The sequence below is a fragment of the Capra hircus genome, chromosome 18 (genome assembly GCF_001704415.2).
Source record: "Capra hircus breed San Clemente chromosome 18, ASM170441v1, whole genome shotgun sequence".
Classification (NCBI taxonomy): Eukaryota; Metazoa; Chordata; class Mammalia; order Artiodactyla; family Bovidae; genus Capra; species Capra hircus.
In genome coordinates this window covers 49,555,474-49,565,885 of record NC_030825.1, presented here as the reverse complement: position 1 = coordinate 49,565,885, position 10,412 = coordinate 49,555,474, and the positions used below count along the sequence as shown (strand labels likewise).

At 45.7% G+C, this 10,412-nt stretch overlaps 1 protein-coding gene across 2 annotated transcripts in view; it reads left to right on the top strand.

Moving 5' to 3' along the window:
• Positions 685-10,412, top strand: part of FBXO17 (F-box protein 17) — a 31,830-nt gene continuing 22,102 nt past the window's right edge. Inside the window, exon 1 of one of the 2 annotated variants that reach the window (XM_018062376.1) lies at positions 685-930. The gene's annotated coding sequence lies outside the window, so the exon portion shown is untranslated. The remainder of the gene's footprint in view (positions 931-10,412) is intronic. The other variant, XM_018062377.1, reaches the window with a different exon arrangement.

Here is a 10,412-nt window from a genome sequence, read left to right as displayed (position 1 = left end):
TTGCAGGCAGATTCTTTACCGTCTGAGCCACCAGGCAAGCCCCTGCAGACGGGAGGACCGTGAAATAAACCAAATACAGACTCAGAACCAGGCAAAGCAAGACTGGCCAAAGGAAACCCGGAAGAAATGCCCCCCTGGCCCTCCCATGTGTCTATCCCTTTTTCTTCCAAAAAATACTTTCCGTCTCTATGTGGAAACTCATTTCTATACAGTTGATGGTCCAAGGCCTGGTCACTGGCCACTGTGCCTGGTGGTCTAGTGGTTAGGATTCAGCGCTTTCACTGCCACCGCTAGACCTCAGTCTCTAGCCGGAACCTGCTTCAAGCCATTCAAGATCAGCTGGAATAAGAAGGAAAGAGGGGAATTTGGGGAGTGGGGGCAGACGGGACAACTCCCACCGCGGGAGGCTCGGGGCGGGGACGGGGGCGGGGGGGGGGAGGGAGGCAGAACTCTCCCATTGGAGATGCCTGCGGTGAATGTCCTCCCCCCACCACGCCACCCCGCCTCCACCGACCCACCCCAGTCTTAGATCGCGAGGCGCCTGGGCAGCAGGTAACCACGTGGAGAAAGTATAGACTTTCCAAAGGAGCGATGAGCAGGCCCCAAAATCCGGGACCGCAGGGATTAGGTCTCCTCCCCGCCAGCCTCGCGGCAGCTGAGCCCTCCCCCGCCGCCTGCAGCCTCCCAGACCCCGCCCTTCCCTCGCTCCGGCTCAGCGCAGCCGCCCTCCTGCCCGCCGGACTTCACAGTCTCCAGCCCCCGGCTCCAGACTTCAGCCGCCGCCACCAACCCCCCACCCTCCTAGAGGACTCCCTGGGCGGGGCCGATCGCGAGGAGCAACCCCCCGGACTGCCTCTCAGAGCAGGGTGGGGAAGGGGATCGTAGTCCGCCGCCACCTCCGAGCAGGCCTCCAGGTGAGCGCCGGGACAGGTAGGGACCGAGGTCGGGACCGGTGTCCGTCCACACTCACTGGGGCGCCCCGGGTAGGATTTCCGTCCCAGGCCCGGCCCGGAGTGGCGGTGTCCCTGGAGTCCTGCGCCCCATCACCCCTTCCCCGGCTTCTGCCCCTTTAAGTCCAGAGTTACACGAACGCACGTTTGAAAGCCCCAGATCGTAGGAAAAGGGCTTGGCTATAAAACCGGTCCGCTCAAGCCCTCGCCTCTCCGCCCGCCTGCTGGTCTGAAGAGGCCACTATTAAGCACCACCCCCACCCACCACGTACTCGACCAACACGTGTTCAACAGCAGCTGGTGAAAGGGCGGACCACTTTTTACCAATTCTGTTTTTTGTGTCCTCTGGCTGGCAGGAAAATCTACAAGTCGGAAGATCTTAGAGCACCGTTTCTTGCTTTAGCAACTTGGGCAGTTTGTTTTTAGCTGCTGCCGCTCTACCCAATTTAAACTTTGTTCTAAGTTAACTTTTGCAGTGACCGGTCATATTTCTTAACGTTCCGTGTCTTGATCTTTCAACTTTAGACGGCAGCTGTTTACCGCTATTTTGAAAGACTATAGTATTACCAATCTACTTTTAAAATAGACAATAACATTTTTTTACTGTCCCAGTAACACAAGTACAAAAGACAAAGGTTTGCATGCAATATCAATCCTTTAAACAAGCGCAGTCTCCTCCGCAGCCAGTTTTTAAATTTTGTAATTAAATTACTTTTCAGAAATGGCAGGAGTAACTTGTGATCCGTAGTGTGCCGTTTTAAACCTTTTTTGCTCTTTATTCCTCTGGTAGTTCCTTCCAAATCTTTAAAGCAAATTCTTCCATTGTTATTTGCTAGTTTATCAACTTTTACACAATGTCTGTAATCTTTTGCTAAAAATAGATGGGGACAGAAGCTTATCATCTCCAGGGTTTCTCTCCTCCCTGTATAATCACAACATTCCTTTTAGCTTCTCTAAAGAAATAATTTTTTGTGAACTTTTGTTTCTTTTTTTTAAGCATATCTATATATATTTGCATAGTCTATATACATATATAGAATCTGTTGATTCTCCTTTTAAGAAAGTTTTCATATTTATTTAAATGCTAATTTTTCAATCCAATCAAGATATACATATGGTTCACAAATCAAATATAAATGAGATTGCCTTGTTTTTTCCCTATGATAAAAGTAATATAATCTGTTTAACAAAAATGGAAAAGGCCAGGGCAGTGTTTTTTGTTTTTGTTTCGTTTTGGTGATACTAGCTCCCAGACCAGGTATCCAAAAAAAACCCGGCCCTTGGCAGTGAGATTTTGGAGTCCTAACCACTGGACTGCTAGGTAATTCCCAGGGGCAGTCTTTTAGATTAAAAGAGATTAGGGAGAAATGAGCACCCCCAGCAGTGTGTGAGTCCCATCTTTGTTTGGAAGATACAATTCCAGAAGACCTTGGAACAATGAGAGAAAGTGTTCACAGACTGAGTATTAGATAGTAGATTGAATTTCTCTTAGTGGGTTGAGAGATAATAGACCTATAGAGGGTTCTTATTCTTTCTTAGGAGATGCATATTCAGGTATTTAATATTTGATCAAAAGAGAGAGAGAAAGCAAATATGGCAAAATATGGAACAGAGATATCCATGTTAATTGTATTTTCAGCTTTTCTGTGGTCACATTTTTATGGTGAAATCTAGGGAAGATAACGGAGAAGGCAATGGCACCCCACTCCAGTACTCTTGCCTGGAAAATCCCATGGACGGAGGAGCCTGGGAGGCTGCGGTCCATGAGGTCGCTAAGAGTCGGACACTACTGAGCGACTTCACTTTCACTTTTCACTTTCACGCATTGGAGAGGGAAATGGCAACCCACTCTGGTGTTCTTGCCTGGAGAGTCCCAGGGATGGGAGAGCCTGGTGGGCTGCCATCTATGGGTTCGTACAGAGTCAGACATGACTGAAGCGGCTAAAGACGATTTATCAGCAGAAACTAACACAACATTGTAAAGCATCTATACTCCAATAAAAATAAATAAATAAAATGCATTGAGACAGAAAAATAAACAAATATAAAAAATAAAGTAAGATGAAAGTTTAGAAACTCAGAGATGAATACATGCACAGTGGCACAACCCTGGAGTCCTCCACCCCAATCTGCCCCTTGCTTGTTGGGTGACCTCGGGTTGATTGCTTCCCTCCTCCAAGCCTCAGTTTCCCCAGCTGAAAAATAGCACCGGGCTCATGGGGCTGTTGGTGAGACTTCTGTGAGATCTTGGAAAGCACTTTCCACGTGCCTGGAGGATTTAGTGTTCAGTTAACAGTAGCTGTTAGTATTTTGTGAAGGGTTTTTCTTAACAACCATGGTCAGCTCACCTGTGAATAATTATGCGTAACATCATAACTGCGCTTGGGGCTCAATAATTGCAGCGCACAGGCTTAGCTGCCCCTGAAGCATATGGCCTCCTAGTTTTCCGACCAGGGATGAACCTGCGTCCCCTGCACTGGGAGGCAGATTCTTAGCCACTGAACCACTAGGACGGTCCATCTTTTGCCTGTTTTTAAATTCACCAGATGGCTCTGATCTTGCCATTGGTGCAGTTCTGTGTCCTGCTGTATTTTGCTCCTTCCTAGGCACAAATCCTCTAAACCTACATCCCTCCAGGCGTGGTTTCAGTGACTGCACGATTCTGACATAAGGAGGTGCAGCCCCAGACTCCAGTCGCATAGCTGGCCTTGATCTTGTTTAATTTCCCCATCACCATGGGAAGTGAGAGTTACTACAAGGCCACAGCGTGTTAGCCAAAACTTTTGCTATTCAGTGCATTTGGGAACTGAATATGAGGCAGGTCACAAAGAACCATCCTGTGTATTACATATGATCCTTATTGGGGTAGACTTCCCTGATGGTCCAGTGGTTGGGGATCAGCTTGCTAATGCAAGAGACACAGGTTAGATCCTGGGCCGGGAGGATTCCACATGAGAAGGGGCAACTAAGCCTGTGCATCACAGCTACTGAATCCACACTCTAGAGCCCACAAGCCCACAACTACTGGAGCCCCACGCCTAAGACAAGGCGTGGAGCTCGTCCATGACAAGAGAAACTCCCACTATTAAGAGCCCGCCCACGGAAACCAGAGAGCAACTCCTGCTCTCCGCAAACAGAGAATCCTGCGTGCAGCAACGAAGCCATAGGGCAGCCAAAAATAAATAATTACTTACAATTTTTTCCAAAAAAAATCCCTAGCAGGACTGGGGAGTAATCAAACACATGGATAATTCTTCAGTGAAATGCATGTTCGTATCATAAATAAAACCTTCCATCAGTTCCAGGCAGGTCTGCCACCAAGTGGGTCTGTGAAAGACTTGGTTTTCAGAGCTTTCGCATTTAGGGATTGTGGAGTGTGGTGGTGGTTTAGTCACTTAGTCTAAATGGACTAAGTCCCATGGACTCTAACCCACCAGGCTCCTCTGTCCATGGGATTTCCCAGGCAAGAATACAGGAGTGACTTGCCGTTTCCTCCTCCAGGGGATCTTCCCAACCTAGGGATCAAACCCAGGTCTCCTGCACTACAGGCAGATTCTTTACTGGCTGAGCCACCAGGAAAGCCTGGAGAAGACATGTGGCCATTCACGTCCCATTTTCCAGAGGAGAAATCTACGCTGAGAGAGGGAAACCCATTTGCCCAAGTTCATGAAAAAGTTTGAGTTTGGGCTGAGGCTAACCTGGGGCTGCAACTGACAAAGTTTCACCTCTACCCAGTGCCACCTCCTCTGCAGGCTGTCACCAGCAGTTCCCAAAACCAGTGTCCCTGGCTGGCCCTGTGATGCCCCAGAAATGTCAATGCTGCCTCCAGGGAATGAGATGATGCACATAAAGAATTTCCCAGGGTGCCTCACACCAAGAAAGCATCGACCAATGTGAACTGTTAATATGTACTAAGATGCAATTCGAGTGTTCCCTTCTTTGACTTAAATAATCATGGTGTTCATTGATAGCATTAATAATTTTTTTAATTGTAAAATATAACACTCATTCAGAAAAGTACATGAAATATATAACAAAGTATATAACCAGCACCCAGGCCAATAAGGAGAACATTGCCAGCCCCCTAGATGTTTCTCTGGTTAGTAAGTAGCCTTCTCCTTCCCCACAGAGGGAACCAGCATCCTGACTTTCATAATGCTCATTTCCCTGCTTGGTTATTTTGTTTCATGTTGTGGGTTTTTAAAAATATTTAGTATTTGTTCATTTGGCTGCACTGGGTCTTAGTTGTGGCACACAGGATCTTCAGTCTTTGTTGTGGCATATGGGATCTAGTTCCCCAAGCAGGGGTTGAACCCAAGCCCCCTGGTGGCTCAGATGGTAAAGAATCTGCCTGCGATGCAGGAGATCTGGGTTCGATCTCTGGGTCAGGAAGATCCCCTGGAGAAGGGAATGGCTACCCATTCCAGTATTCTTGTCTGGAGAATCCCATGGACGGGGAACCTGGCAGGCTATGGTCCATGGGGGTCGCAGAGAGTCGACTGAGTGGCTAACCCTTTCCCCTGCATTAGGAGCATGGAGTCTTAGCCACTAGATCACCAGGGAAGTTTCTGCTTGTTTTATATATATGTACCTACAGGCGGGAGGAGAAGGGGACGACAGAGGATGAGATGGTTGGATGGCATCACCGACACAATGGACATTATTTTGGGCAAGTGCCAGTGATGGTGATGGACAGGGAAGCCTGGTGTGCTGCAGTCCATGGGGTCACAAAGAGTCAGATACAATTGAGCAACTGAACTGATATATGTGTATATATATATATATATATACACATATGATTTTAGTACCTGTATGTACATTTGTAAATAGCATTTATTAGTTTAGCCTGTTTGTAAACTTTCTAAAAATCACTGGTGTGAGAATATAATTTTATCATCCAATTTTCAAACCAGGTAATTTTGGAAGTGGTAGGGGTCACTGATATTTACCCTAATTACCCTGGGACACTGCGTGTAAATCAGGACTGCCCCAGGCCACCCCGACTGTCTGGTTGTCCTGGGACTCACACTCTGGATGACTTGTGTCTCTGGTAAATTTCACCCCAAATTATGCTTTTGAGGTCCATTTGTGCTGTCGTGTTTGCTTATTGTTATTGCTACTGAGTCTTCCGTTCTATGACTGCCTTAATTCATTTTTACACCCTATGTGGGTACCTGGATCATTTCCAGATTGGAGCTATGAGGGTCAATGCTGTCGCGAATATCCTAGTATATGTTTCCTGGCTTTAGGGTCAAACTGCCAGCTTGCTGGAAAGGCACTTTTCTAACTTCAGTTAAAAAAACAAACAAACAAACAAAAAAAAACCCCAACTAGTTTCCAAAGTGGTTGCATCAATTTTTACTCTCATCAGGTGTATGGGAGTTCTCACTGATTATAAGGAAATTATGGTAACATTGTGTTATTGGTTGGTTGTTTTTTTTTTCTTATAAAAGCATAGTCTTTAATACACATGATGTCCATGACGTTTAAACTAGAATATACCAAAATCCAAAGTAACTTTGCCTCTCATCTCACCCATGCTGTGGTTCAGAAGGCAGTTGGATAACTGAGAAGGTGATGACAGTGAAAATGACCGAGAAATAGAGGAATTCAAAATCGTCTATTACCGTCAGCTATGAAAGATGGTATTTAGCTCAGTGTGTATTCACTCCACTAATTTTTAACACTTGTACTTTTCGAAGATCATTTCTTATTTGCCTTTGAGACTTTACGTTGTATGCTTTACTTGTATTTTTTTATCCTGGCAAGTTTTGATTCCCGAGATACTCAGTGAGTGAGAGGAGTGTCTTGGCGTCTCCTCCCCCACCTTTCCTTTCCCGTCTTGTCGGTAATGCACTTGCTTTCACACCATCAAGGCTGATCACATCTATATTCTGTTCTGTTACCCTATTTAAGTCTTACACGCTGTAACTGTAAAGTGTGCAGGGTTTGGGTTTTTTTTTTTTTTTTTTTGACAGCTTTATTGAAGTAATTTACATACCATAAAATTCAGCCCTGTTGAGTGTACGATTCAGTGATTCAGTGAGTTTTCTGAGTTTGGCAGCCAGCACTACAGTTTTTAGAGCATTTCTATCACCTCCAAAATATCCATTGTGCCTAGTTGTGGTCACTCCTTGTTCCCACGCCCAGGCACAGCAACTCATCTTTCCCTGTATTTAGATAGGTCTTTTCTGGACCTTTCATATAGATCCGTCATACAATATGTAGCCTTTTGTATCCAGCACCTTCACTTAGCCTGCTGTCTTAGGGTTCATTCTCACTGTATCTTGTACCATTACTCCATTCGTTTCATTGTTTCATTTTGTTTCGACTTTTGGCTGCACTGGGTCTTCCTTGCTGTGCGTGGTCTTTCTCTAGCTGCCATTAAGCAGGGGCTCTAGGGTGCTGGGCCTTCAGTGGTTGCAGCACGAGGTCTCCGTAGTTGACCCGCAGTTTGTGGAATCTTCCCCGACTAGGGGTCAGACCAGTGTCCCCTGCAGGAGGGTTCTTTTTTTTTTTTTTTTTTTGCGGGCAGATTCTTAAACACTGCACCACCAGGGGGGTCCTCATTCCTTTCACTGTTGAGCAGCATTCCACTGTATGGACAGACCACATATTGCTTATCCATTCACCAGCTGATAGACACCTGGGTTGTTTTCAAATATATAACGCTGCTGTGCACTTTGGCAGTCAAGTCAGTCTTTGCGTGACATACCTTTTCATTTCTCTTGGGTAGATAGCCTAGTAGTAGAATTGCTGTGTTTCAAACTTCCAGTGGTTAAGACTCCAAGCTTCCAATGTAGGGGGCACAAGTTTGATCCCTGGTTGAAGAACTAGGATCCCATATTCCTTGAAGCCAAAATAAATAAATACATAATTTAAAAAAAAAAGAATTGTTGGATTTCATGGTAAATTTATATTTCACTTCCTTTTTTTTAATGTTTAACTTTTATAGAAACTGTTTTCCAAAGAGGCTTTACCATTTTACATTCCCACCAGCAGTGTATAAGGGTCCTGGGCTCTCCCTGTCCTCACCAATCTTTTGGACAGCAGCCATTCTAGACAGCATGAAGTGGCATCTCACTGTGATTTTAATTTGCATTTCCTTCTTGACTCATGATGTTGAGCATCTTCTCACATGCTTATTGCTGTGCTAAGTCGCTTCAGTTATGCTGACTCTTTGTGATCCTATGGACTGCTAGCCAGCCAGGCTCCTCTGTCCATGAGATTCTCCAGACAAGGGTACTAGAGTGGGTTGCCATGGCCTTCTCCAGGGGATTTTCCCAACCCAGGGATCAACCCGTGTCTCTTGCATTAGCAGGTGGGTTCTTTATGACTAGTGCCAGCTGGGAAGCCCACATTTGCTTATTAGTCCTTTGTATTTCTTCTTTGGTGAAATGTCTATTCAAATCTTTTGTCAGTTTTTAAACTGACTTGTCATTTAATTGAATTTTAAGTGTTCTTTATAGATTCTAGATTCAAGTATTTTATCAAGTGTGTGATATACAAATATTTTCTGCCAACCTGTAGCTTGTCTTTCATTTTCTTAATAATGTCTTTTGAAGTGCAAAGGTTTAAAATTTTGATAATGTTTAATTAATCCATTTTTTTCTTTTATAAATCATACTTTTGGTATTATATCCAAGAAATCTTTTCTTTTTAATATGTGTATATTTGGCTGCATCAGGTCTTAGTTACAACATGTGGGATCTCTAGTTGTGGCCCATAGGCTTAGTTGCTCTCAGGCATGTGAAATCCTAGTTCCCCGACTAGGGGTTGAACTCATGTACCCTGCATTGCAAGGTGGATTCTTCGCTTCTGGGCCACCAGGGGAGTCCGTGCCACTCCCCTTCTGACTGCTGAGGACATCATTTCACCTCACTGGGCCTCAGTTTCCTCATGTCGTGACAATCAATGGGAATAATACGGAAGCCGCGAAAGATCATCCCAGTCAGTTCCTGGGTTTGAAGGTCTGTCTCTTCTGGCTTACACTGTGCTATAATAATTTTTTTTCCTTAAATGCACTGCTAACATTTAAAAATCGGGTGATTTCACATAAATACAGGGATTTCCAGTCTCTTGACAAACTGGAAGATGTGGCCAAACTAGGCCCACCTTCCTACTGGGCAGTAAGTCAGCCAGAGTGAGTGCTGGCACGGCCTCCACGCTGGGCTCTTCTCTCCGGACTGACAGAGGCTCCACCACTCCCTGCTGGCTTAAACCCAGTCCACCTCACTTGGAGACAGAACCCCAGGTGGTGTTAGTGGTAAAGAACCTGCCTGCCAATGCAGGAGACATGAGACCTGGGTTCCATACCTGGGTCGGGAAGTTCCCCTGGAGGAGAGCATGGCAACCCACACTGTATTCTTGCCTGGAGAATCCCATGGATGGAGGAACCTGGTGGGTTATAGTCCATAGGGTCACAAAGTGGTTTGGATGTGACTTAGCACGCACGCAGCACAGGACCAGCTGTTGTAATTATGAGGCCAGCCAGGGGCAGTGGTATGAGTGGGGGCTCAAATCCATGCCTTGCTCCAGTCACCAGGTCATGCTACCCCAGGCTTGCCTTCACCCAGAAGAGGTGCCTTAAAAAAAAAAAAAATCTACCTAAAGATTCTTACAGGCCAGTGCAGGCCCTGATTAGTTATAGCTCAGTCTTCCTTCTTGAAGGAGAAGGCACGCCAAATCTTTGTACATGCAAATAATTCTAAAGAGCGAGAAATTTTCAGTCTTGTTTTTGGGGGTTTTTCTGTTTGTTTGACTATAATCTCCTGTGCTGTACGATGTACCCTTTTGCTCATATATTTCATTTGTTTTTAATTTTTTATTTATTTGGCTGCATGCATGTTGCTTCAGTTGTGTCCCGCTCTTGGCAAACCTATGGACTGCTGCCTGCCAGGTTCCTTTATCCATGGGATTCTCCAGGCAAGAATACTGGAGTGGGTTGCCATGCCCTCTTCCAGGGGATCTTCCCAACCCAGGGATCAAACCTGCCTCTCTACATTGGCAGGTGGGCTCTTTACCACTAACACCACCTGGAAAGCCCTTATTTGCCTTCACCAGGTTCCAGTTGCGGGAGCATGTAAACTCTTAGTTGGGGCATATGGGGTCTAGTTCCCTGACCAGGAATTGAGCCCGGGCCCCCTGCATTGGGAGCTCAGGGTCTTAGCCACTGGACCACAAGTGAGGTCTCAATCTTGTTTCTTGATGATATTTCTGTAACCATTTGTTGTAGGTTAGGAACAACACTGGCAGGACTTCCCTCCGTGACAGGCCAGTGATTAGGACTGGGCGCTTTCCCAGCTGAGGGCTCGGGTTCAATCCCAGGTTGGGGAACTAAGATCCTGCAAGTAGCACAGTGTGACCAAAAAATAAAATAAAATAGAGACAGCACCACCGTTCAAGAGTAAAGTGTTAAAATTGATAAGGGAGAATGTCAGGTAGAGGGAAATCTCTCCAAGG